Source organism: Rattus norvegicus, chromosome 15, assembly GCF_036323735.1.
Source record: "Rattus norvegicus strain BN/NHsdMcwi chromosome 15, GRCr8, whole genome shotgun sequence".
In the NCBI taxonomy this organism is placed as follows: Eukaryota; Metazoa; Chordata; class Mammalia; order Rodentia; family Muridae; genus Rattus; species Rattus norvegicus.
The window spans coordinates 57,754,884-57,781,607 of NC_086033.1; the positions used below are offsets into that span (position 1 = coordinate 57,754,884).

The 26,724-nt window shown below is 44.0% G+C and overlaps 3 long non-coding RNA genes across 6 annotated transcripts; 1 reads left to right on the plus strand and 2 right to left on the minus strand.

Moving 5' to 3' along the window:
* Positions 1 to 2,733: 2,733 nt before the first annotated feature.
* LOC134482153 (uncharacterized) lies at positions 2,734 to 4,233 on the minus strand. The gene is made up of 2 exons (XR_010058211.1): positions 3,706 to 4,233; positions 2,734 to 2,789 (listed from the first exon to the last, which is right to left on the minus strand). It is a non-coding gene; the product is annotated as an uncharacterized LOC134482153 (long non-coding RNA).
* Positions 4,234 to 4,974: 741 nt separating this feature from the next.
* LOC120097044 (uncharacterized) lies at positions 4,975 to 18,784 on the plus strand. Of its 2 annotated transcripts, none has more exons than XR_010058212.1 (2): positions 4,975 to 13,779; positions 18,545 to 18,784. It is a non-coding gene; the product is annotated as an uncharacterized LOC120097044 (long non-coding RNA). The 2 variants fall into 2 exon arrangements; XR_005494124.2 differs by lacking the exon at positions 18,545 to 18,784 and adding an exon at positions 15,334 to 15,925.
* Positions 14,518 to 16,343, minus strand: LOC103690313 (uncharacterized). Of its 3 annotated transcripts, none has more exons than XR_596213.4 (3): positions 16,205 to 16,343; positions 15,227 to 15,277; positions 14,518 to 15,142 (listed from the first exon to the last, which is right to left on the minus strand). It is a non-coding gene; the product is annotated as an uncharacterized LOC103690313 (long non-coding RNA). The 3 variants fall into 3 exon arrangements; XR_005494123.2 differs by having other exon boundaries at positions 16,167 to 16,297; XR_596212.4 differs by lacking the exon at positions 16,205 to 16,343 and adding an exon at positions 16,037 to 16,173.
* Positions 18,785 to 26,724: the final 7,940 nt, after the last annotated feature.

Genomic DNA, 26,724 nt, shown 5'->3' on the forward strand with positions numbered 1-26,724 from the left:
TAAGACTATCTTATAACTTGCCATTTCCACTTAATGTATCAGAAACAGTTTCTTGTCTCAGAATATCATAGTTTCTACAGTGTTACTTCTGAGCATTTTATTAGCATATGTCACACAAGGATGACTACCATAATGGACATTTTCATATATGTACATGATGCATTTTGACCATATTTACCCCTTCTTTGCCCTCTCTGTTGGAGTCACAAAGGTCCTTGTGTCCACAGAGCACTAGGGAACTAGGAATGTTAAACACACAGGGGCATCTCCTCAAGGAGGAACTATCTGGTTTCCACCCAGAAGGCTAGGAGTAGATATTGTTACTATCCTGGTGACATTTTTGCTCTCCGAAGGGGCATACCTTACCCTAATTCCCCAGAATGTTTATCCTAGACTCTTTCTCTTAGACCATTATTTTAGCTCTCAGTTAATGGAGGCCATCTTTAGGGGTGAGGGGGGTCACATGTACTGCATAGCTTGCTGAACTCTATGCTACCAGCCGGAGACCACACTAGGTTCTGGGCTTTTTAGTTATAGAAACCACCCTTGTGGTCATACATATGTACTTTGTAATGGAGTTTCTAAGTAGTCACACCTTCAGTTTTAACGCACAGCCAGAAATGGAATGATTGTTGCCTGGAAACCTGGAATGAGAATGGTTGTTGCCTGGAAACTTCTTCCTGAATTGTACTGTTTTAAATATGCTGACAATGAACAATCCCCAAGTCTGATCCAGACCGACAGCTGCATCAATCTGAGCTGAGTTTTCATCATTGCCTTTTTGCCTCAGTTCGCTGCCCTGCCTCAGCGGGGTCCCCTTCGCCTCTCTTGTTCCTCTGTAACTCCAGATCCTTTCCTTTTCCCCAACTTCACCTTCTACTTCATGCCTGTTTGTGAGTGTGCAACCCAATGAGTATCATTAGGGTTGTTTACAGAAGCACAGGCACCAGAGGCTACCCCACTGAAGAAAAATCTCTCATCTTTCCATCAACCACTGACTGTAAACAAATCCTGAGGGAAGAGCAGGGCCCAAAGGACAGGGCAGGAGGAGCCCCTTTCAGATCTGTAACAGGGTTTCCACAAGTTCAGATCTTGTAGCAATCTTGTGGAGGTCATCATAGCTACTTGAATTCAGGCATACAGTATATCTCCAGCCTGGACTCCAGCACCTTTCTCAGGTTCTTAACATTCCTCCTCACACTGTAAATGAGACTGGATGCAAAACTCACAGAGCGACCTGCCTCTGCCTCCCAGGGGCTGCGACCAAACTTATGCACTGTCACAGCAGCTCTTTCCTCTTTCCACCACAGTGTTCCCTGAGCCTTGGGGGTGGTGACACAGATGTCCCAGTGGGCATCAGTGGTCCCTTACTCTCTGTATTTGACCAATTATGAGTCTCTACAGTCACTGCCGACTGTGAAAGTCTCTAAAAAGTTTTCCTTTGCTGACTGGGATAATGGGAGATCTGGCGGGATGGCGTGGGTTCGTGAGAGCTGGAGGACTGACCAACTCCACTACCACCCGGGCTCTGATCCAGGGCTTTTTGTTGGCCCACCTCAACATCTACTCTAGCTTGAACTGCTGGAGCTCCAGAACGGGCTGGGCCTGCAGATCCAAAGCTGCAGGATTTCCAGGACACAGAATAACAACAGACGGCCGCGGGGATTCCGGGTGAGGAGCCAGTATGGATAACAGTGGAAGCTGGAGGCCTTGAGCCAGACCAATGACTCTTTGCAGCGAACATTTGCCAGTAAAGCTGTTTGGGCAAAAACTTTACTTTTATACTTTTTTCGGTGGGGGGCAGGATACAAGGGTGGAGGACATATGTAGAACTGGGAAACGAGGGGAATTGGGGATGCATGAAGTCAAATTCTTAAATAATCAACAAAAATTTATGAAAAATGTAATACCACAATTCCCACCGGGTCCCTATAAAACAAAACAGCTGCATCTAAGAAAACAAATGTTCTTGCTCCAGGAATATCTGGCTGGAAGGACCTGAATTGACCAAAGTTTGGGCTGAGCATGAAAAAAAGTGACACGTCGATAAATGAAAACAGATTAAGTCTCCTTTTAACAATGCCTCTTAGCAGCAAAATAAGTCAGTTCATTTAATATAAGGTCCTTGACCATTATAATGTAATAATCCCTATATAATAAAATAAAATAGCTACTACCATAGGAACATTCAGTTATATGTGATATTAAATAATGTGTGTGAGTGTGTGTGTGAGTTTGTGTGAATATGTGTGTGTGAGTGTATATGTGTGTGAGTGTGTGTGTGTGTGTGTGTGTGTGTGTGTGTATGTGTTGATGTGCATGTGTGCAGGTGCCTGTACCTATTTGGAAGCCAGAGAAGGGCACCAGGCAATCTCTCCCACACTTCATTATGGCAGGATCTCTCCCTGAACCTACATATTTTTCCCCCAGCTAAGATAGAAGCCTATGGTCCCCAATGATCTTCCAATAGTCCCCAATGATCTTCCAATAGTCCCCAGTCATCTTCCAATTGTCCCCAATGATCTTCCAATAGCCCCCGCGATCTTTCAATAGTCCCCGCGATCTTCCAGTCTCCAGCCTCCTCAGGGATGAGGTTACAGGGGTTGCAGACAGTCCAGCTTGTTACATGGGGCTGGGATCTGAATTTGGCTTCTCTCCAAGAGCAATAGATGCTCTTAACCATTTAGCTACCCCACAAGGCATCCTCTTCTTTTTAAATCAAGACTCCACATATGAGGGAAAACATAAAATATTTGTTTATCTGATGACCTCCAGTTTCATCTATTTTCCTGAAAAATAGAATAAATATAATCATGTTCATCTTCATGGCTGAGTAAAACCCCATATTCCCTCTAAGCCACATTTTCTATCTTTGTGCACATTGTCAGGCACCTGGGCTATGTTAGAAATCAGTGTTGTGAAAACTGTCATGATAATCACAATCTCTTAGATTCTCCCAGGCCTGTACCCAGGAGTGATATACTTGATAGTTTTAGTTTTTTGAGGAGACTTCATGTGGATTTCCACAGAAGTTGGAATAATTTACATTCCCGCTAACTGTGTCTAAGAGCTCCTTTTGCAGGGACCACACTTTCATTTCCAAGGTTCTAAACCAGACCTTTCAAATTCTTCATGGGTTTTCACATTAAAACATACATAACTGGAGAGCTGACTCAGTGGTAAACAGTGCTTTCTAGACTCTAGGAAGGTCAGAGTTCAGATCCTCACAACCATCTACTGACCACAGTGGGCATTGCACTCCCACACACTTAGCCACACACGGAAACAGACACACACACACACACACACATACACACACACACACTATTAAAAATAAAATAAACCGCAGGGTAGTGGTGGTGCACATCCTTAATCCCAGAGCTCAGGAGGCAGAGGCAGACAATCTCTGAGCTTTGAGCCCAGACTCGTCTACAGAGTGAGATCCAGGACAGCCAGAGTTTCTCAGGAAAAAAAAATTTTTTTAAAAGAATAAGAGGAGGAGGAAGAGCAGAAGGAAGAAGAGGAGGAAGAAGTACATGGAGGACTATTTGGGAAGACCAGCTGAAGTGAGAGCGGAATGGCAGAGAGGGTGGCTATAATCAGAGTACACCATACGCACTCCCATGAATCTCATAATGGAACCCATTCTTTTGTATGAATAAATACCGATTATGATGGCTAAACTTGGTTGCCAACTTGACATACCGGGGAGGAGGGAACCTTAATTGAAGAACTGCTCCATCAGATTGGCCATTGGGTGTGTCTGCGGGCATTGTCTTTACTGATTGCTGCGGGAGCACCCAGCAGCCTGTGGTAGCGCCACCCTAGACAGCGGGTCTGGAGTTACACTAGAAATGTCATGGGGAGCAAGCCATTTTAGCAGTGTTTTCCTTGGGTCCTGCCTCTGTTCCTGCTTGAGTTCCCGCTGTGACTTCTCTCCGTGATTAACTGTTGAGACAAATAAGCCAAAGAAACCCTTTCCTCCCCAGGTCACATTCGGTGCTTCTCACAGTAATAGGAAGCAACATATGACTAATTTTAAAAAGTTAAAACCAAACCAGAGCGAAGCACAGTTCTTGGACTAAGAATACCACGTTACCTCGGGGATTTACTTGATTTTCGGAATTTGGAGCCTAGCCTGGCTTCTGAATCAGAATCTGCATCTAAGCAACGTTTCCCAGCTGACTCCTCTGCCTCAGAAGCTTAAGGAGCCCAGTCACCTTCCTAACTCACTCGATTGACTGAAGCTGCTGGCTGTCACTTACCCTGTGGATTAACTTTCCCATCTCTAACATGGGAGAGCGAGGGGGCAGTTCTTCCACACATCCACTGGCTTGATTAATTTCAATCACACATTAATTGCTCTGGTGGTAGATCAGGGAAGCAAGCAAGCCACGTTTTTAATTCTCCTATGCTCTAACACTCACGATTTAGGTTTCTATAATCTCACTTCTCCACAGGTAGAAATGCTTTCCTCTGACCATTTCCCCACCTTCCCACCATTGTACAACTCCGCACAGGAAGAAAGATGGCCGAGAAAGTGGAGAAATGTTATCTCACGATCGGGTGCCTATTGACTCAGAACTGCAGGTAGAAGAATGTCCACCTTTGTCAGACACCCACTGGTGCTGCTGCTGGCCTGCTGCGTATGCACTCCTGCTGCCTCTGCGGCTCTCTGACTTGACTCTGCAAGTCACTGGGAATTTCCACACCACTTTAGAAGCAGTGAGCTCTTATGACAGCATGTCAAGCATCAACTGTGCCTCTTCCCAGTTATGTCTCCCACAGTAACCCTCAGGGCATGCTGGGAAAAGTGCCAGGGGCCCAGTTAGGAAGATTAAGTCAAAACTCACTGCCATTTGCCACCAGCCATGGAGCTAGAATCTTTTCATCTTTTAAGTTCCACTAATAGGCCCGTGGGCAGGAAGAGAGAAAATGAAAAGAAAAAAGAAAAAAGCAGGAGGCTAAGGCAAGAGGGGAGACAGAAGACAGCCTATTACTATCATATGACTAAGCTCACTTGTTGTCCGTGAGGACGCCTGTGTCTCCTGAGAGCTTCATTAGCAAGCAGTAAAGGAAGGAAAAGCTAAAGCTTTCGTGTGTCTGTGTGTGTGTGTGTGTGTGTGTGTGTGTGTGTGTGTGTGTGTGCCAGAAGATTGCCATTTTGCCTACCTAGGCTGGCTGGCTGGCTGGCTAGTTAGCTCTGGGGATTCCAGGTCTCCATTCACCTAATGCTGGGGTCATAGGCACACAAGGACATGCTCTACGGACACATAAGGACATGCTCTACAGGCACACAAAGACATGCTCTACAAGCACACAAGGACATGCTCTACAGACACACAAGGACACGCTCTACAGGCACACAAGGACATTCTCTACAGACACACAAGGACATTCTCTACAGACACACAAGGACATGCTCTACAGGCACACAAGGACACGCTCTACAGGCACACAAGGACATTCTCTACAGGCACACAAGGACACGCTCTACAGGCACACAAGGACATTCTCTACAGACACACAAGGACATGGTCTACAGGCACACAAGGACACGCTCTACAGACACACAAGGACATGCTCTACAGGCACACAAGGACATTCTCTACAGGCACACAAGGACATGCTCTACAGGCACACAAGGACACGCTCTATTTTGAAATGGGTGATGAGGATTCAAATTCAGGTGTCCATGCTTTACCCACGGAGACATCTCCTTAACCCAACCTATTCCTTTAAAATGTCAAAATGTTTCCTCTCCCAGAAGGCAGATTTCAAAAACAACTCTTCAAAGGCTGGAGGAAATTTTGATTTGTAAGACATGATACTTTGTTGATTTTATAAAATGGTTCCTTTATTGACCGTTGAGAAGAATATTACTCTTCGTGCCTATGAGGAAAGGGGACCTATTCTGCCAGGAACCTCTTTAATCTTATAAATGCCTATGTGATTTAACAATATAGTCAGACTATTTGTCGGTAAGAGAAATTTTATTAATGAATTATACCACTGTGTACCAGTGCTTTTAAGCCCTAATGAGTGCCTGACACGAATGAATATCACAAACATAAAATAAATATTTGTCAAGTTAATAAATGAAATAATGTTCCGAAAACATCATCTAGACTCCCCCACCCCCCCATCTGTCGAGGACTCTGCAATTGGTTATGCGGCCAGGCGCCACCTGCTCTCCCAGCAAGGCTCTTTTAATAAAAAGGGCGAGCATTGATTTACAGCCCTTCGGATCTGTTTGCTTCCAGGATTGCTCAGTATTACGGGTCTTCCTGAGTCAAGACGATTCAGAAGCAATGCTGAGGGCAGCAAACCTGTATTTGTCAAATGGCTGTGTGGCTGAGAAGTCCCCCCAAACCAATCAACATTCACATAATGAGCTTGGTTACCGAGTTTCGAGTTATAATGAAGAGCAGCCAGAGTCTGAAGCCCTAAAGCGTGTGCGTGTGTGTGTGTGTGTGTGTGTGTGTGTGTGTGTGTGTGTGTGTGTGTGTGTGGTTTCTGAAGCACACGATAAGAAAGTACAGGCTTCAAAGAAGCTAAATGGTTTATGTTCTCTTCCTGCTCATTAAGAATTGCTCTCATTTCTCCTATATGTCTCTCTTCCCCCTCCCCCTCTCTCTTTTTCTTCTTCTTCTTCAGATCATGAGGATGCAATTAAAATCCCTGTGCCTGGTGGGTTCTGCCAGAGAGATAAACAGTACCTGACCCCATGTGATTTGCCACATGAATAGAGATCAGGATTTCATCTGAGAGCAACTCGATTTTACATGGTTGCTAAGGAGACTATTGGCATCTCTGTGTCCTGGGTGCCCTGTTGCCTGGAAAGAATTACAGCGGCTTTGCCTGTTACTCTCCCAGAGAGAAAAACCTGAAAACTCATTAGGGAAGCCAACGGTTTGAGATTCCTCCACTGGTCTCTTTATCGCTTCGAGCGCTGCTGGCCTTGGAGTGGAACTTGTGGGCATATTGACGTCCAAATGGGTATGCTCTCAAGAGTTTGTTAGAGAAAGGAAAAACATAGGGACCAAGCTCTGAGGACCCAATTCTCTGACCTGGAGTTTGGCACAGGCTTGTTGTGTGATTCTGTTCTCTTTGTTTTGTTCAGAGAACTCTGCCTCCTGACATCAGAATGCAGACCAAGCTGCAGTCTTGTTTCTAACAGCGTCATCAGTAATGCCCCAGTGTCACATTAAGGAAAATAAATTTAAAAGCACTTCTTCTTGGTATCATTAACCAAGGTAATCCCAGATTTGAATTCCCTACTTCTGCCCCTCTGTGTCTTCCGGTACCCCTTTCTGTCTGTTGTATGAGTCTAAATCTGTGACTACTTGAATGTGTCTTGTGAATCTGTCCCTGTGTCTGTCTCTCTGTGTCCATGTGTCTCTCTAACAAAAGGCTTTGCCCTCTCTTTCATCGAACAGCACAGAAGTGTTACACCAGGAAGGAATGAGAAACACTTTACAGGAATCTTGAATAGTTTTACAAGGGATGAAGTCATTGTCTCCAACTGACCTCAACTGACCCAGAAAACTAACAATTTAATGCTTTCAAGCAATATCTATAGGTTGCATTCAACATTTATAAAGAGTATTCCTTTTTTCTTTCTTTCTTTCTTTGCAGTAGGGTTTCTCTGTATGTCCCCGGCTATCTTGGAACCTGCTCTGTAGACCAGGGCAGCTTTTAACTCAAAGATCTGCCTGCTTTTGCCTCCTGTGTGCTGTGATTAAAGGTGTGCGCCATCATTCCTTGCTAGAGAATATTCCTTTTTTAAGGTTGCTGCTGTCCTATTTCCTGATTTCAGCAAATGATTATCAAAACATACAAACATTACTCATAAGTCAGGAGCATAGAAAAGTACAGGACTCGAAAATACTGCTGTGCCTTGTAAGAGGCTCCCAGACCTTAGCACAGCTGAAGCCATGATGGAAGGGCCATTCAGAACACAAAGTTCAGCATGTAGACAGCATGACCTTTCCAAGAGTGTTCTTTCCAAAACAAGAACAAAGCCTTAATTCATCAAAGGCCATAGTTCCGGGACAGTCTCTAAATGTACTAACCTTGCTTTCTGGCTTCTGTGGTCCCCCTTCTGGGTAACTGTTCTTGTTAACCGAAGTATGTCAGACTAGGATATGGTCTTTGTGCTCGAAAGTTCACCATGAGAAAGGCTTTAGGCTCCCCAACTAGGATCCCTAACACAGTGTAGTCACTGGCTAGCTTATAAGGACTTTCTATTGGCTTACACCTATGTGTGATTCGTCTTTTGGGGTAGATATCCCTCAATGTGCATTAGTTTAGGTTATAAAGTTGGTTACATGGGGAAATCATGGGTTGTTAATTGTTTTGATAAAGGCAAGTTAAACCTAGTTAAAGAGCGCTAGGCTAGCAATCTTAAGTGACCTTAAAGTATTATTAACTCTGGCTGTGAGGTTCAGCAAAAGTTCCAGTCTCTCTGAATGCAAGAGACACTTTCATAATCATGCATCTCCATATCTAACAAGCTGGATAGCCCTGGGCAAACATGCTCTCTAAACCTTGGTTTTCTTATGCTGGAAGCAGAAAGCAAGCCCTGCCATGTGTGAAGATTAAAGAGGCTAATGGAAGCAGCTGTCGGGAGCATCTTGACAATTGCCAGGTGGGGCTCAGCATTGTTTGCCGTATGGCTACTCCAGGGGACAGATGGTAAGGAAACTAGCAACCTGTACACTTGTTAAAGGGTCCCCGAGGATCAGCCCTCATTCCAGGAGACAGAGAAGGAAGGCGGACGAATACGGGGAGAGATGGAGCTGGGAGTGGATACAAGAGTCTTCACCACTCCTGGTGAACTCTGAAGTCAGAATGCCTCTTGAGTGAGACTTTTCTCTCTCTGACTGACTCTGATGTCCAACTAACCCCATCATTCATTTATTGGGGTTCTATACACTCCAGTAGAATGTCTTTGGAGATGAGACTTTGGGAAGTAGATTTAGATGCAGTCATGAGGGTAAGGCCATGATGAGATTCTTGTTCTTGCAAGGAGTGGAAGGATCCTTGCTTTGGGTCTTTCTTTCCTAAGGTGACACACTGTGGAGGCAGCTATCTGCAAGCGAGGAAGAGGACCACACTAAGAGTCTCACTGTGAGCTTCAGTGTGGCTCAGTGGTAAAGAGCACCACTGGCTACTCTTCCAGAGGACTTGGGTTTTGTTCTCGGCACCCACATAGTGGCTTACAAACATCTGAAGTTCCAGTTCCAGAGGAGTCATCACCCTCTTCTGGCCTCTGTGGGCATGGCACACACATGATGACAGACATATGAGAAACGGAAACACTCATATATAGACATCTCATCTAAGATACAACAACCCCTCAACAACAGGTGCACATTCTTCTAGGAAGGGGAATGAACTTTGTCTCAGAAAAGAATGATAAACTGAAGGTAATCGGTGGGACACATTACATGTAGGGTAGACCAGCAACCTCCCTAGCCAAAACAAAACAAAACAAAACCCTCCATCTTATGCAACATGCTCTCATTGACTTCTTTCATCATTCTTCCCTCTTTGCACAAAACCACTGAAGTTTTCTCCTTCCCTCCCTCTCCCCATCTCTCTCCCTTTCCAAGAGTGTACACACACTCAGTGTGTGTGTGTGTGTGCACATGCATGCGTGTGTGTACGTGTGCTTGCGCGTGCATGTGTATATGCATGCATGCATGTATGCATTGTGTGCACATGTGTGCGTGTGCTTGCGTGTGCATGTGTATGTGCATGTGTGCATGTATGCGTGTGTGTGTGTGCGTGTGTGTGTGTGTGTGTGTGTGTGTGTGTGTGTGTGTGTACAGATGCATAGGAAGCCAGAGGTTGATGTTAGGATGTCTTCCTCAATAACTTCTCCATCTTAGTTTTTGAGACAAAGACTCTTACTGAACCTTTTTGGTCTGAGCTGCTCAGCTAACAAGCTCCTGGGATCCAGCTATCTCTGTACTAGCCTGTGCCCCTCTGCCTGTTTCTGGGGTCATAGATCCATGTCTCCATGGCGGGCTTTATGTGGTTGCTAGGAATCTGAACTCAGGTCCTACTGAGCCATCTCTCCAACCTCAAACAATACTTCTTAACTCTCTTTTCACTTGCAAGACACACGGAACTGCAGTTCACAAGGATTAGCCTTGGTGCCCTTTGGACCAGGGAGTTCCCAGGGAGGTGGTGAACGGTGAGGTAACGGGCTACTTACTCCTTCCTTAAGGGCATCCCTTCCAAGGGAGAAGTGATCTCTTTCAAGTCCTCCGAAGTCCTCACTGTTCCCCTTAAGTAGCAAAATCATGTTTAAGGAGAGGAGCACCATGGTAAGGTGTGTGCATTTTACAAACATATTGTACAGTTAAAGGGGATTAGATGGCCAAGGCTAGAAACAGGGAGACAATCGAAGGATTGCCAGTTAAACATGGCAGACATATTTCATATTTACTTGCCCTTCTTCCAAATCCCCACTGGGAGGATTTCACATACAGAGAACATTAGAGGAAACAGCATGGGCAGAAAGCGCCCAGTGCCATTTTTAAAGCTGGCAATAGAAGAGGGTCAGCTTGGCTGTGAGGTGGGGCGCATGTGCAGAATGCTCAGAGCTTTGGTGTCTGACTGAGTCTTGTCTATGGGTCTGAGACCAGGCTAGGCATTACAGTTTGAACACAAGATTGTCCTCAACAGGCGTCTACGCTGAAGCTTTACTCCCCGATTCTCGAAACGGCTGTGGGAGGTGGCGGAAGAGTCAGGGACAGAGAAGAAGAAGTAGGTCGCTGATGTCATGCCTTGGCAATTGCATCGGAAACTCCAGAGTCTGCTTCCATTGCCTCTGGTTTCTTTCTGTGGTTGTCTTTCTTTTGGAACATAAGCTCGCAGTATTGCCTGGGGTATTATCTGAGTTTTCTCTTCGCCGTTTTGGGATACCTGACATAACCTGTTTAGAGGGCTTGTTTATCTCGGTTCACAGTTTCCAAACTCTCGACCTCAGCATCTCTGGCTTCACAGACTCTAGACCCATGATGGAGCCATATCCCATGGCAGCAAAAGTTTCAGTGCATTCATTTCAGAAGCATTCATCACTTGGAGATGTCTTCAACTGGAAGTAATACAACAAGCAGAGGCTTCTTGTATTGTATTGTATTCTTGTACTGTCTTGCTTTTGGTCGCAGTAGAACGTGATTGCTGGCCTTGGTTCAGATGTGCATAAGACTGTTTTCCTTGTCTTTACTGTCCATGCTGCACATTAGTGCAGTGATTCTCAACCTGTGGGTCTCGACCCCATTGCAGGTCAAACAGCCCTTTCACAAGGGTTGCATATCAGGTAACAGTAGCAAAAATATAGTTATGAAATAACAATGAAATAATGTTCTGGTTGGGGTTCAGCACAACACAAGGAACTATATTAAACAGTAGGATGTAGAAAGGTTGAGAACCACTGCATTAGTGACTTCTGTTTGTCTTTTTTTTTTTTTTTTTTTGGTTCTTTTTTTCGGAGCTGGGGACCGAACCCAGGGCCTTGTGCTTCCTAGGTAAGTGCTCTACCACTGAGCTAAATCCCCAGCCCCGACTTCTGTTTGTCTTATGGTCACAAGTGGGTCTCTGTGTCATATATTATATCTGCATTAGAAATGTAATAATTAAAATGGAATGCCTGTGGCAGCCTTCCTTTTTGAGGCAGGGTCTCATGTATTCTAAGCAGCCAGCACGCCCTTCTGATTCTCATGTCTCTCTCTCCTTCCTGAGAACTGGGATTTCAAGTGCAGTACAGTGTCCAGTTTATGCTGGAGATCAAACCCATCCCTGAGCGCGCCAGGTGAGTGCTCTACCAACTGGGCTGCGTCCCAACGCGCACAGCTTACATTCCTACTGGAGAATTAAGGTGGGTCCGCCAGGCTTCTGTTTACAACTCAGGGAACAGGAGTAGTTACGTGATCTCTTGTGACTGCGACATCAGAGACAGTACCTGAGGCTGAGCACCTGACTATTTGAAACAATAACCAATGCTCAGTGAACACAGAACAAGGGAGAAGTGGATGTATGGGTGTCTGACAGTGGTAGCCACAGTGACCCCCAGAAGGTAAGTGACTTGCTAGAAAGACATTGCAGAAGAAGGCAGGTGCAGAGGGGAGCAGGCTGGGATCTCTTGCAATTGTGTGTGCGTTTTCATGTTTGTGGAGTATGTGAGTACATGAGTTAACATGTACGTGGAAGCCAGACAGCCTTATTGCTGTCCATTCTACCACTCTCATTGAACCTGGAATTTTCCAAGTAAGATATAGGCTGGATGGTCAGTGAGCTTCAGGATTTACCTGTCTTTGCCTTTATAAGCACACAACACCTTTCCTATTTTAGTTGTTGTTGTTCTGGGTTTTTTTTAGATTTATTTATTTTATTTATATGAGTAAAACGTTGCTGTCTTCAGACACACCAGAAGAGGGCATCAGATCCCATTACAGATGATTGTGAGTCACCATGTGGTTACTGAGAATTGAACTCAGGACCTCTGGAAGAGCAGTCAAGCGCTCTTAACCACTGAGCCATCTCTGGAGCTAGCCCACCACTACCTCTATTTTTGTTTTTTAACATGGACTCTGGAAACTAAATTCTGGTCCTTATTCTTTCAAAGTGCACAGTTTACCAACAGAGCCAGACCCACAGGTCTGCAATTGAAGCAAAAACAAACAAACAAACAAACAAACAAACAAAACCAAAAAATTCCTGACCTCAAACTCCCTATGACTACACAGGTAACTGACTACCTGTCTCCTAATGCACTCTGCCAGCCCAGTCTTGTCTCCTCACTCTCTTTATGGAGGAGAAGCTCTTCATCTGGGATGGCAAACTTCACAAAAGACAGGAATAAACGGGGTTGTATATGGAATAGTGGTACCCCAGGTAGATTGCTTGGTTCCCAGCATGCTGGTAGTCATATACGCCATCCAGAAGGAGACTAAAGGGTCTCTATCTAGAGAAAGGGAATATCCAAGTGACTCCTGTTGGTCACTATCATTTTTATGGTTAAGGTTAATGGGGTGAAATTACTCGGCCAAAGGCTTAAGTTTTGACCAAGCCAAGTCAGGGCCTGGTTTACAGTTAGCAATTCCTCTAACACTTGGTATGGTTACTCTTAACATTTTGAAGTATTCCTATAGGTGTTTTTGTCTGTCTGTCATTTGTTGTGACAGGATCTTGCTATATAGCCCAAGATAGCCTCAAATTCCTGATTTTTCTGTCCCAAGACTCTTGAACACTGGAATTACAGATATGCCACCACTCCTAGCATATACTGACTGTCCTAGTGACTAATATAATATTGCTAAGTATAGTTCCAGGCACTTATTCACCACCTTGTTTTGTGAAGCACTTGCTTAAGTATTTTGCCTTTTTGTTTGTTTGTTTGTTTGAGTGTCTTGTATAGAGTTTCAGTGTTCTTGATATATTCTAGATACAAATCCTCATAAAATTTGGATCCTAAAAATATTGGGGCTGGGGATTTAGCTCAGTGGTAGAGCGCTTACCTAGGAAGCGCAAGGCCCTGGGTTCGGTCCCCAGCTCCGAAAAAAAGAACCAAAAAAAAAAAAAAATTATTTCATCTGCAGCTTCCTTATCATTTTCTTTCCAGTGTTGTTTGAGAACTAAAAGGCTTTGGCCCAGCGAGATGGCATTTGCTGCCACGCTTGATGACTGAGTTGGAATCCAGTAAGTTCCCAGGAGTCTCCCTCCTGCGAGACTCCGTTCCTGAACATTGGTATCTCCACACACAAAGTAAGTAAAAATTATTAAAAAAAAAATGGAGACTCAAGGGTCTTTAATTTGTATGAGGTCAAGCTTTTACCAAAGTTTTAGCTTCTACCTTATACCTTGTGCACTGTCTCTTAAGTGTCTGTCTACAAAGGGTCATTAAGGTTTTCTCCTATGACCTGGATGTGGTCTCACACACCTTTAATCCCAGCACTCAGGAGGCAGGTAGATCAGGAATTCAAGGCTAGCCTGGGCCACGTAGCAAGATCCTGTCATAACAACACTGGCACCAACGACACAAAGATCTCTCATGCCTACAGGAGTAGCTTCAAGAGAGTTCATACCAAGTGCTAGAAGAATGGCTGAACACCCAAACTCACACGTGACCACACAGTCAATAAACTCACACGTGACTACACAGTCAACATACCTATCTGCCTCTTTGACAAACATGTTTATTCTTCCTCATTATCAGATGACTAGTATAAGGTTCAAGATCAAAGAATTTGTCTTCCAACTTTGTTCTTTTTGTAAAATTGTTCAGAATACTTTAGCTTCTTTGTAGTTCATATAACTTTTAGAAACAGCTTGTTAATTTCTGCCAAAAAAAAAAAAAAACCCACCCCACTCTGCTTAGATTTTAAATTAGAATTACATGGACTGTATTCATTAAGTTTTAAGGAATTGTTTCCTGATAATACGAAGCCTTCCAATCAATAAACAGGATGCACCCTCTCACTCATTTATATCTTTCTCTTTGCATTTTTAAAAAAGATTTGTTTATTTATTTCATGTATGTAGGTACACTGTCACTGTCTTCAGACACACCAAAAGAGGGCATCAGATCCCATTACAGATGATTGTGAGCCACCATGTGGTTCCTGGGAATTGAACTCAGGACCTCTGGAAGAGCAGTCAGTGCTCTTAACCACTGAGCCATCTCTCTAGCTCCTGTTTTTTTTCCATTTTCTGACATAAAAGTCTTGAACATACTTTGACACTTCTTATTACCATCATAGCTTGGTGTGATCATTCTTTTTTTAGTCTTGTGCATGTACACTGCAAACACTGCTAATCCCTGCAAGCTGGACCCTGGGTAACACATCTCCCATTTTCCTCTGTGCTCAGGAATTGCTGCCTCGTGCTCCCCATGCTGAAGGTGTAAATGCCATTCTTTCATCGCTGTCTCTGCTTTCTGTTTCTTTGGGTTGGGTTCACTCTGGCAGAAGGGGCAATCTGACAGCTGTTACGTCATTGTCTTGCCTGTGGAAGAAGCCACCTAGATTTTTGGTGACTCTCTGTAATGTGCATGAACAACTGGGGCTAGCTGTGTAGTGACTCTGTTCGCTGTGCAGTTTTCTCAAGCTTCCAGAGTGAAGATAAAGGCCTAAACAAACAGCACAGGGGGGATCCGTTATCTTTGTTGCCATTGTCAGTTCACACAGCACAGCAAATACAGAAAAATACCTACCACAAGCAAATGCTTAGATTCTGCAAAAGGGCAAAGACTGAGGGTCAGGCCCTAAAGAAAGGATGAGAAATGTTTTAAAATGTTATTTTACTTTGTAACAACCACAGCGGAGACAGGAGACAACAGACCATTGCTTTCAACATTCTGTAGACAGAGCTTCCAACCCGGAGATCTTGCCCCAGCCCAATTATCAACAATTTGGTGATAAAAAATCTGTTTCAGCATCATAAAGTCCTCAGAATCAACCTCATATGCACACTTCCTCGGGAAGGTTTTGGGGAATTTACTCCAAAATTGGCTAGTAACAAACAGGTAAGTGGAAAACGGGAGATTAGGGATCAGGGGTTCCTCCCCCAACAAACCAAGGAAAGGACGGCCAAAAATCATAGCATTGGCGGCTGAAGAGAATGAGTTATTTGGGGTCAGGGTTCTAAGCAGCTCGGGAGAAGGAGGAGCTTCAGCCCGACTTCTGCTCCTGTTTTATGCAGACCCCACACCTGCTTCCCCAGCCTCTACCGAGCCCCAATTTACCAGGTTCTCCCTCTCCAGTCTTTGCTGCGGGGGTCACATTGCTCTGCCACAGCAGGGCCCATTGAAGGCAATGTGCTTCCCATGTGGACACTCAAATCTTAGAGAGAGAGAGAGAGAGAGAGAGAGAGAGAGAGAGAGAGAGAGAGAGAGAGAGAGGAGAGAGAGAGACTCCAAAATCACATGGAACCTTACCATCATTTATGACCCAGATGCTTTAAAGGACAGGAAATATATGAAGAACAGAATATGGTGGAGGAAACCAAACTACCCAAGACTTACATCAAATGGATTGTATCACCTCAAGCTTTATGCTTGTAAGCTTTAAGGACACATTTCAGCAGCTGAGCATGGAAAACTGCAAGTACATATAAGACGTTAGGGACGGAGGAATATAAATCATGGTAACAACCTTGAGTCAGCTTCAGGAAATACGCAGAGAGCACTTACAAGCAGTTCACAGCGCTTCCATTTGCGAGATTGCTTGGCTGAAATTTCATTATCGTGATCTAAGGGCTTTCAAGACCCAGAGCTGAAGACTCTTTACTTGAGTCCGTTACAGCTGGGGAAAGGAAGCGCAGGGCTTCAGGGACAACGACCCTGCCAGCCCGAGCCCTTGCTGCTCCTTCACTGTGGACAGTGACAACTGAGTAATTTAGTAACATTAACGGAGAGTTAGGATGGCCACGGGAGCAACTCGGGGCCAAGGCCGTTCAGAACGGTAACGGTTAAGTACACAGCCGAAGTTAATTATAACCGGAGCATTCTGTAACGTTTCTGATCCATTGTTATGTTCTAGAAACTCTACCAGTTAGCTTTGACCTTGCCTCTGTCAAAGTATTGTTTTAACTCTGGGCCAATAAACTCCGCCAGTATGTTCATCTGCGTTTCCATCTGTTGGGTGTGCATTTCTCCCCTCGCTCCACTCTCCTTTCCTCCCACTCCCACCCCCACATTCTTTTAATGCGGTGGTTTTGATTAGATTTTAATTTAGGCCACAGATCTCAAGATGTCAAGATAGAGAAGTTGTGACTAATCTAGAAGAAGAATACATCCACCCATCCACCCGACACAGGGACTCCTGTGGCCCTATGCTTCCTGTTTTAGGGAGATAGGGACAGTTTTTGTCTCTACAGAAGCCATTTGTTTTATATCAAGTAGGGATTTTGTTGTTTGGAAATTAAACAGGAGAAACAGCTCAGAGACTGCTGAAACTAGAGTCTATCCACGCCCATCTAGCCACCTGCTGGCACGGTGGGGGTGAGGGCCGCTTTAAGCTTCTCTTCCTAGATGAACTCATGCGGAACTTTGGTTCTGACAGGAGGACTGTGGGAAGAGCTGCAGGGAAGGAGAGGCAACCTCGCCACCGCCACCGTAGCTGAGGCAAAGGTAGCTGCTACCTTGCAAGCCTCTTTGGTTGGCTCAGTTTGTGAGCATAGATTTTGTTGCATGCCTTTGCCACTCTGAATGTCCGTGAGTTCTTTATGATCTTTAATAGATGTCTTCCTACTTAAACCAGCTGGTGGGTTTGACGTTCAATAATTTACAACCTGACTGGTACAGTTTTTATCTTGTAGCGTGGTGAGTCCTTTACCTGCATTATCTGGTTTAATTATAACGGGGCCCAGAGACAGGCGTTTTATATATTTCTGTTTTGCAGATTGAGGAAGCCACTTTTATAATCAATCTCTTTTTTTAAAAAATGGGGGAAGGCTTTGTGATCAGAGGAAACTGCTTTTTAAATGGAAAGTTACAGCAATAGTACAAGAAATGATTACTATGTGCTATTTGCCCATAGTTTCTAAAATCTAGCATCTTAGAACGTTTGTATTATTTTCTATGATTTATCTATTTCCTATTATTTCTCTATATCTGCCTATCACCTATTTATCTATCATCTATCTATAATCTAAGTAAATATACATGCACATATGCATATAAACATATATCACTTAATCATATATATGCTGTATGTTTATATGTAGTGACGTTTACTGGGTGATGGTCAGGTCAGCGGGGATATGCCCTTGAAAGGGTTGTGAAATCCTGATCTTCTCCCCCTCTTTTGTAAACAGTGATCAAGTAATACAAAAGCATGTTTCAGGATGGAGATGGCACAGGGTTTAAAAGTGTTAGCATTTAGTCTAGGCTCCGCCCCACAGTTACCTGGCAACACCCAGGTGTGCCTGGTTCACAATAAAGGGGGCTGCTTGCCACTCCTCTCTCTCTTGCTCTCTCCTCTTGCTCCTGCCCTCCCTCTCTCCCAATCACCCCGCCTCCATGTGCTCAAGGCCGGCCTCTACTCCTCTACTTCTCTAGTCTCTCTCTCTCTCTCTCTCTCTCTCTCTCTCTCTCTCTCTCTCTGCCTTTCTCTCTCTGCCTTTCTCTGTCTCCCTCAACTCTTCTCCCCATGCCCTGAATAAACTTTATTCAATCATATTATACCGTTGTATGACTGGTCCCTCAGGAGGAAGGGGCGCCTTAGCATGGGCCCACAGAGGCACCCCCTTCTCTCACACCTTACTGCACATCCACCAAACAGATTCTCTCCCCTTATCTTTTTATAAAACATAGCAAAAAGCACTTCCTGCTCTTGCAAAGGACCCAGGTAGCCATGCATGTGGCTTACTGCTGCCTATCTCTCCAGCTCCTGGCGATCCGACACCTTCTTCCAGCTTCCTCTGGTACCTGTATGCACATGCACACACATGTCCACATGCACACACGTACACATAAGTAAAACAAGATAAATGAAAAACAGAAGTACATATCTTTTGCTTTTTTTTGCAGAGAATCTCAACACTGGAGAAGAGGGCACACTGAAAGTGTGTCTTCTAACCCCTTCACCATAAATAATCATCAACAATTTGAAGTTTTAGAACTATAAAACTCTGTTCAAAGATGGATGAAGCAAAGAAGTGCAGGCCAACAGGAGCCAGATGTAGATCGCTCCTGAGAGACACAGCCAGAATACAGCAAATACAGAGGTGAATGCCAGCAGCAAACCACTGAACTGAGAATAGGACCCCATTGAAGGAATCAGAGAAAGAACTGGAAGAGCTTGAAGTGGCTTGAGACTCCATATGAACAACAATGCCAAGCAACCAGAGCTTCCAGGGACTAAGCCACTACCTAAAGACTATACATGGACTGACCCTGGACTCTGACCCCATAGGTAGCAATGAATATCCTAGTAAGAGCACCAGTGGAAGGGGAAGCCCTGGGTCCTGCTAAGACTGAACCCCCAGTGAACTAGTCTATGGGGGGAGGGCGGCAATGGGGGGAGGGTTGGGAGGGGAACACCCATAAGGAAGGGCAGTGGAATGTTTGCCCGGAAACTGGGAAAGGGAATAACACTCGAAATGTATATAAGAAATACTCAAGTTAATAAAAAAAAAAAAGTAAAAAAAAACTGTTCAAAAATAATATTTTTATTTCAGATTACTCTGCTAAATTTTTGAACCTGAATGGATAAAATAATCACCTTAAGGTTAATAATTCTCTAATGCTGTATTCACTAGTTCTCTGTCACTGTAGCAAACAAGCCGAGATAGTCCGTTTATAAAAGGAAAAGGTGTATTTGGGTATATTGTTCTAGAAATTTCAGCCTGAGGTTGCTGGGTGTGTTGCTCTGAGCTTGTGGTGGGACTAAGTCATTCTCCAAAAGACCAAGAAACACAGAGGGGAGAGGATTAGGGTTTCACGGCCCTTTCAAGGGCACATCCCCAGTGACCTGAACATCACCCAGTAAACACCCCATCTCCTAAAGGTTTCTCCACCTCATAGTAGTATCAACCCTGTAGCAGTCAGGGTCTCTAGAGGAACAGACTTGAATGAGTCTATCTATAGACATAGGAAGGATATTTATTGGAATGTCTTATAGGCTATGGTCCAGCTAATCCAACAATGGTTGTTTACCAATGGAAAGTCCAGGAGTCCAGTAGTTGTTCAGTCCAGGAGGCTGGATGTCTCAGCTGGTCTTCAGTGTACGCCAGAATCCCAAAGAAGTAGGCTCTAACGCCAGTGAAGAAATGGTACAGCTAGCAAGCACAAAAGTGAGCAGGCAAAGAGGGCAAGCTTTCTTCTTTCATGTCCTTTATATGTTCTGTCCTCAGAAGGTGTGACCCAGATTAAAAGTGCATCTTCCCACTACAAATGATTTTAGTTAATGGTTTTAGCTAATTACAGATGTACTCAACCTGACAGCCAAGAATAACCATCACGGGGACCAAGCCTTGAAGGTATGGGCCTCAGAGGATGTTTCAGACCCAAACTCAGTTCACAGTCACATTCCCTAATTGTTCAAGATATTTTCTTTTTTTTTTTTTTTTTAAAGATTTATTTATTTATTATATGTAAGTACACTGTAGCTGTCTTCAGACACACCAGAAGAGGGCATCGGATCTCTTTACAGATGGTTGTGAGCCACCATGTGGTTGCTGGGAATTGAACTCATGACCTCTGGAAGAGCAGTCAGGTGCTCTTAACCACTGAGCCATCTCTCCAGCCCAAGATATTTTCTTTTACAATTAATTTTTCTAAACCAGGGCTTACTGTAGAATCTGAAATTTGAAGCTGGCCATTGTGTGACTAAACCTTGTTTACCCCAAAGAATCGTTTTGGTGAAGAGAAAGAAGCAGTACACACGTCCATTAGTATCACCATTCCAACAGTGACATTGAAATTCTGTCAAGAAGAAACATTTGCTGGAGGTTCCAGTGGGTCAGAGGCATGGCAGGATCTGGAGCTCTCAGCACAGGGAAGAATTGCAGGTGACTCACAATCAGGCTGCTTGGGCAAGTCTCTGAGGGCTTGTTTAATTGTGTCACCCACTCAGCACTGCCTCTGGCCAGAGCTTTCTCTTTTGTGTTGCAAATAGGATAGTCCTTAACCACTAGAATTCGTTAAAAGCAAAACTCCTTCATAGAAATAGAGATAGAAAGTGTTGAATACAAATGTTAAAATATTACATTCAGAGCTGCAAGGAGAAACTTCTTGGGAATGTACAGAGAATATGATAATGGATATTCTAGTCACAGGAGAAAGTCTCTAGTTTGAACATGTTATTTTTTTCTTTTTATTTATATTCAATGTACAAAGTGATGGGCTACATAGTACTTTTTTTTTCCTCAATATAGCATGATCTTGGTTCATAGTCACTTCCCACCATCTTTCTTTGTCCCCTCCCCTTCCTCCTGCTCCTGGTTCCTGATCCCAATAGGGCCCCCTTCTGTTTTCTTATCATTCAAGTGTGTGCACGTGCAACATACAGAGAGTGTATGCACGTGCTACATGAAGAATTAGTTCTTTTGCTGTGCAGAAGCTTGTTCATGTCATATAATCCATGTATCAATTCTTCGAATATTTTCTTAGGTTCTGGAGTCCTTTCTAGAATGTCCTTTATATCTCGAAAGCTTTCCCCATGTTTTCCTCAAACACTTTCAGAATTTCAGGTCTTACTTTAAGGTCATTGATCCACTTTCAATGACTATTTGGTAAAAGACAGGGATCCAGCTTCATCCTTTCACAGTTGGACCACCAACTTCCTCAGGGCCATTTACTGAAAGGCTCTTTGTCCTCTAATGCATATTTTGGCCTTTGTCAAAAATTAGGTAACTGTGGCCGTGTAGGTTTATATCTGGGACTTCTGTTCTATTCCATTGGTCTACATGTCTGTTTTTGTGTCCGTTCAATGCTGATTACAACTGTCCTGTTACTTCGAACTTCAAAATGTTACCTATTTTTTAGAAACAAAAACTTTATGTAATTAGTTAGGGTAAAATAGTGTCCTGCTGGATAGGATGAACCCTCAGCCAAAGATTGGTGTCTTTTATTATTGTTGCTATCAGCAGCAGCAGCATTATTATTTTGTGTCCGTGACTATTTTGCCTTACTGTATGTAGGTGCATCACATGTATGTGCCTGATGTCTGAGGAGGCCAGAAGAGGGCATTGGAGCCCCTGGAACCAGGGTTACAGAAAGTGATGAGTTACTATGTCAGTGCTTGGAATTGAACCTAGGTCCGCTGGAAGAGAGCCAGTACTTTTGAGTGCTGAGCCTTCTCTCCTGCTCCAAGACTGAGATAAATGTAGGCATCGATACTGAGTCCATGGTAGTACCATGTCTTCAAGCTCAAGAACACCAAACACTGTCAACGGTCTCCAGATGTTAGAAAGAGGTAAAGAAGGACCCTCTCTCATAGACTTCAGAGGGTGTATGCCCCATTGACACACTGAGTAGGGTCTCTGGCCTCTGGAACTATAAGAGAATATTTTGGCCATCTAAATTTATGGCAATTTGCTCTGGCAGACCTGGAAACCAATACAACAATGTGACCTCATGCAACAGGGCTTTGGGGAACTAGCTCATTTTAGCTATCGTTTTCCAACTGCTTTATCAACCTGAATATTAAACTATTGTTACATTGTGGAAAATAGCTGGCAAGATTACAAGCATTCCCTCAGGGGGCACTAGCCTGACACAGACCTAAATGGGAGCCAAAATGGAGAGAGACATTTTCCAAGCATCTATTTCACTGTTGTGCATGTCACAAAGACACTTAAACTTACACTGTATAAGAGCTTTATCTTTAAATAATTTACTTAATTTATGTATGTGTGCCTGCGTGTGCCTGCGTGTGTGTGTGTGTGTGTGTGTGTGTGTGTGTGTGTGTGTGTGTATTACATGCATGCAGGAACTCATGAAGGTCAGAAGAGGGCAGTGGATCTCCTGGAATGGAGTTACAGGTGCCTGTGCTGCTTGGGAACTGAGCCTGGTACTCTGCAATTGCATTAAGTGCTACTATTGAGTTTCAATTTGCAGCTCCAGTGGCTTTATTTCCACATGCATTTAATTTTTCAGCTGTGTATGTAGTGGTTTGAATATTCTTGGTCCGTGAAGTGGCACTAGTTGGAGGTGTGGCCTTGTTAGAGTATGTGTGGCCTTGGAGGAAGTGTGTCACTATGGGGATGGGCTTTGAGACCCTTTTCCTAGCCAGGTGTGAGACAGTCTTCTCCTGTCTGCCTTGGATGCAGATGTAGAACTCTCAGCTCCTCTAGTCCCATGTCTGTCTGGACATGGCCATGCTCCCACCTTGATGATAATGAACTGAATCTCTGAAGCTGTAAGCCAGGCCCAATTAAATGTTCTTGTAAGAGTTGCCTTGGTCATGGTGTCTGTTCATAGCAGTAAAATCATAATGAAGACAGTGTGTGTGTGTGTGTGTGTGTGTGTGTGTGTGTGTGTGTGCGCACCTATGTATATGCCATGAGCCACATTTTAAGGATAACACATGGAAATAGGTTTTTTCTTTCTACCATGCAGGTCCTGAGGACCGTATCAAGGTTGTCAGACTTGCTGTCAAGTGTGTTCAGCCACTGAGTCATCTTGCCAATCTTGAGTCAGGGCTTTGCAGAGACATGTATTGTGGTCCACAGTGTGGAGGACTGAGAATATCAAGGAGATTAAACAAGAGAACTCTGGGGTTGGATTTGAAGAAATGATAAAAATTAATAAAGGGAAGCACAGGTGTGTGTCCAATGTACTCAAACAAGGAAGTCAGGGAAGGACTATGTGCTAGCCGCAGTACCGGATGTGACAGGAGAGAAAGACAGAAGAGGCATGTGCAATGCCTCCCAGATGTTTATGAGACAATAGGAAAAGGTGATTGGATTTGCACTTTTGGAAAGATCATGTGGGCTGCATTCAGTACAGCATGCGTGAGCCTTGATAACAACAGAGACTCAGAGATTCAGACTGCCTACCCCATTCTCTAGAACACCCCAGACTGCACACAAGGTCCGGTCAGGAGTTCAAACTCCACTTCCCCAGTACCAGGTGGTCTCCCAAACCACACCCCTTCCCATATATCCCACGCTCTTTTTGGAGAGAAATCGGAATATCTGTTCATGTTACCAACATGAGAGTAATATTGTGGGAATCTGTCTGGAATAAGTGCTTTGACACTGATAAGAGTGGACGAGAGGAAACATCATCGCTGGACCAAAGCCAGGACAGCTCCTGAAAGACTTTGGTCCAGTTTTCATTCTCATTTTATATTCTAAAACCACCAAGTGGGGTCAACAAGCAAGCAAGTTGGACTTTTTCCAGAAGCATGCACGACAGCTATTGCGGGAGCTCTTGTTTTTCAAAGGTATATGTTACAGTTGATGGGGGCGAGCTTTGTGGGAGCTCTTGTTTTTCAAAGGTATATGTTACAGTTGATGGGGGCGAGCTTTGTGGTTAGGTTGCTATGAGCAACGACTTACTGGTCCACTATTTCTCCAGGTCAGTCTGTTCCAGGTAGTAAGGTGAAGCCATGCTTGGCAACAAGCAGGACAATCAGGGCTTTAATTAAACCACTAAGCAGATCAACAGATCGGTATCTAATAATTAGTCTTCTCTCCCTTATTCTGCTGTGGTAATTAAAATAGTTATTGAGATTGTTGGACTCTGCCAAGATTGTGGTTTGGGGGTAAAGTTTTGTCCTTACCATCTCGGGTGATGGGAGTTCATCAGGCCAGGTCTACCTTGGCTTCCAGTAGAACACTGTGCTACTGATATATTTAAGTGTAAGGTGATAGGATTTATACGCTGATCCAGGTGACACCCAAGAGCCTATCATAAGCATTTTTCTGGCCAGAAGGTACATTTTCTGAGTATACCTTGTAATGCCTGTAAGGCTCCTTGTGTGCTATAATCTAACCATTTGCTGATTTTTTTTTTCTAAAGACAGGGTTTCTCTGTGTAGTCCTGGCTGTCCTGGAACTCTCTCTTTTCTTTTCTTTTTTTTTTCTTTTTTTTGGGGGGGGTGCTGGGGACTGAACCCAGGGCCTTGCGTTTGCTAGGCAAGCGCTCTACCACTGAGCTAAATCCCCAACCCTGGAACTCTCTTGATAAACCAGACTGGTCTCGAAATCAGAGATCCGCCAGTCTCCACCTCCTGGATGCTGGGACGAGAGGCATACTGCCCAGATCACTTACTGCCTTACCTCATGGTATTTTGCCACCATTCCAGTAGCTTGTAAGAATATCTGGGAGATTTATAATAGTCAGAAGCTGGAAAGAACCCAAATGCCCTAAAACAGAGGAATGGATACAGAAAATGTGGTACATCTACACAATGGAATATTACTCAGCTATCAAAAACAATGACTTTATGAAATTCGTAGGCAAATGGTTGGAACTGGAAAATATCATCCTGAGTGAGCTAACCCAATCACAGAAAAACACACATGGTATGCACTCATTGATAAGTGGCTATTAGCCCAAATGCTTGAATTACCCTAGATGCCTAGAACACATGAAACTCAAGACGGATGATCAAAATGTGAATGCTTCACTCCTTCTTTAAAGGGGGAACAAGAATACCCTTGGCAGGGAATAGAGAGGCAAAGATTAAAACAGACACAGAAGGAACACCCATTCAGAGCCTGCCCCACATGTGGCCCATACATATACAGCCATCCAATTAGACAAGATGGATGAAGTAAAGAAGTGCAGACCGACAGGAGCCAGATGTAGATCTCTCCTGAGAGACACAGCCAGTATACAGCAAATACAGAGGCGAATGCCAGCAGCAAACCACTGAACTGAGAATAGGACCCCCGTTGAATGAATCAGAGAAAGAACTGGAAGAGCTTGAAGGGGCTCGAGACCCCTTATGAACAACAATGCCAAGCAACCAGAGCTTCCAGGGACTAAGCCACTACCTAAAGACTATACATGGACTGACCCTGGACACTGACCTCATAGGAAGCAATGAATATCCTAGTAAGAGCACCAGTGGAAGGGGAAGCCCTGGGTCCTGCTAAGACTGAACCCCCAGTGAACTAGACTGTTGGGGGGAGGGCAGCAATGGGGGAGAGGATGAGGAGGGGAACACCTATAAAGAAGGGGAGGGGGAGGGATTAGGGGGATGTTTGCCTGGAAACCAGAAAAGGGAATAACACTCGAAATGTAAATAAGAAATACTCAAGTTAATTTTAAAAAGAGAGAGAGAGAGAGAGAGAGACTTACAAAAAAAAACAAAACAAAACAAAAAAAAAAGAATATCTGGGAGCACTTGACAGAGCCTCACAAACCAACTTCCTTAAAGACTGTTCTGCTACAGATGTCCTATCAACAGTTAGGCAATACCTCAGTTTCGTGTATTTCTATCTGACTCCTTTAAAGGTTATATTGGGACAAGGTGGTATATATCTTTAGTGCCAGCACTTGGGAGGTAGAGGCAGGTAGATCTGTGAGTTACAGGACAGCCTGTTAATATAGTGAATTCCAGACCGATCAGAGCTACATAAAAAGACCCTATCTCAAACAAAACAAATCAAAACAAACAAACAAAAAACAAAACCAAAAACAAAATTAAAAAAAAATAAAGTTCTGTTACTCTACCTGGTTTTATGCTAGAAGCAGTTAGGTTTCTTTGCAGGATGTATCAAAGGTTCCTCTGAAAAGTTTATGTCATCTTACTAGGAAATGCTGCTGATCTGAAAGCTTGCTCACCTCTGAGCAAATGATAAATTGTGTTTCTTGGCGCAAAAATAGCCCAACGATTTTGTTGTTCTGTGGCTCAGGAGAAGGAATTGGAACAGAATGAGCTGGATATTCATAAGGTCCCAGACAACATTTTGGATTCTCTCAGAAGACAGGGGCGCGGCAGTGGGTGAGGATAAATGCCCCATTTCAACGGGCAAATCGATGTGGAATAGATGACTGATCTACTCCTGCCTTTCTCTTACTGCCTTATTGTAATTAAGGACTATGAACATGCAGACAAATATCTCCCACCTTGGATTCAAGCCCAACGTGCTGTGAAGACGACTGGCATTATGCATATTACGCTACAGTGGAGGGACTTTAATAGGTAATTTAGAGAGATAAAAATTGAAGTGTCAATATAAAGGCAGATGAGAGCAATACCATTTTTTTAAAGATTAGGAGTAACTGGGAGAGATTAAGAGGCAGAGAGG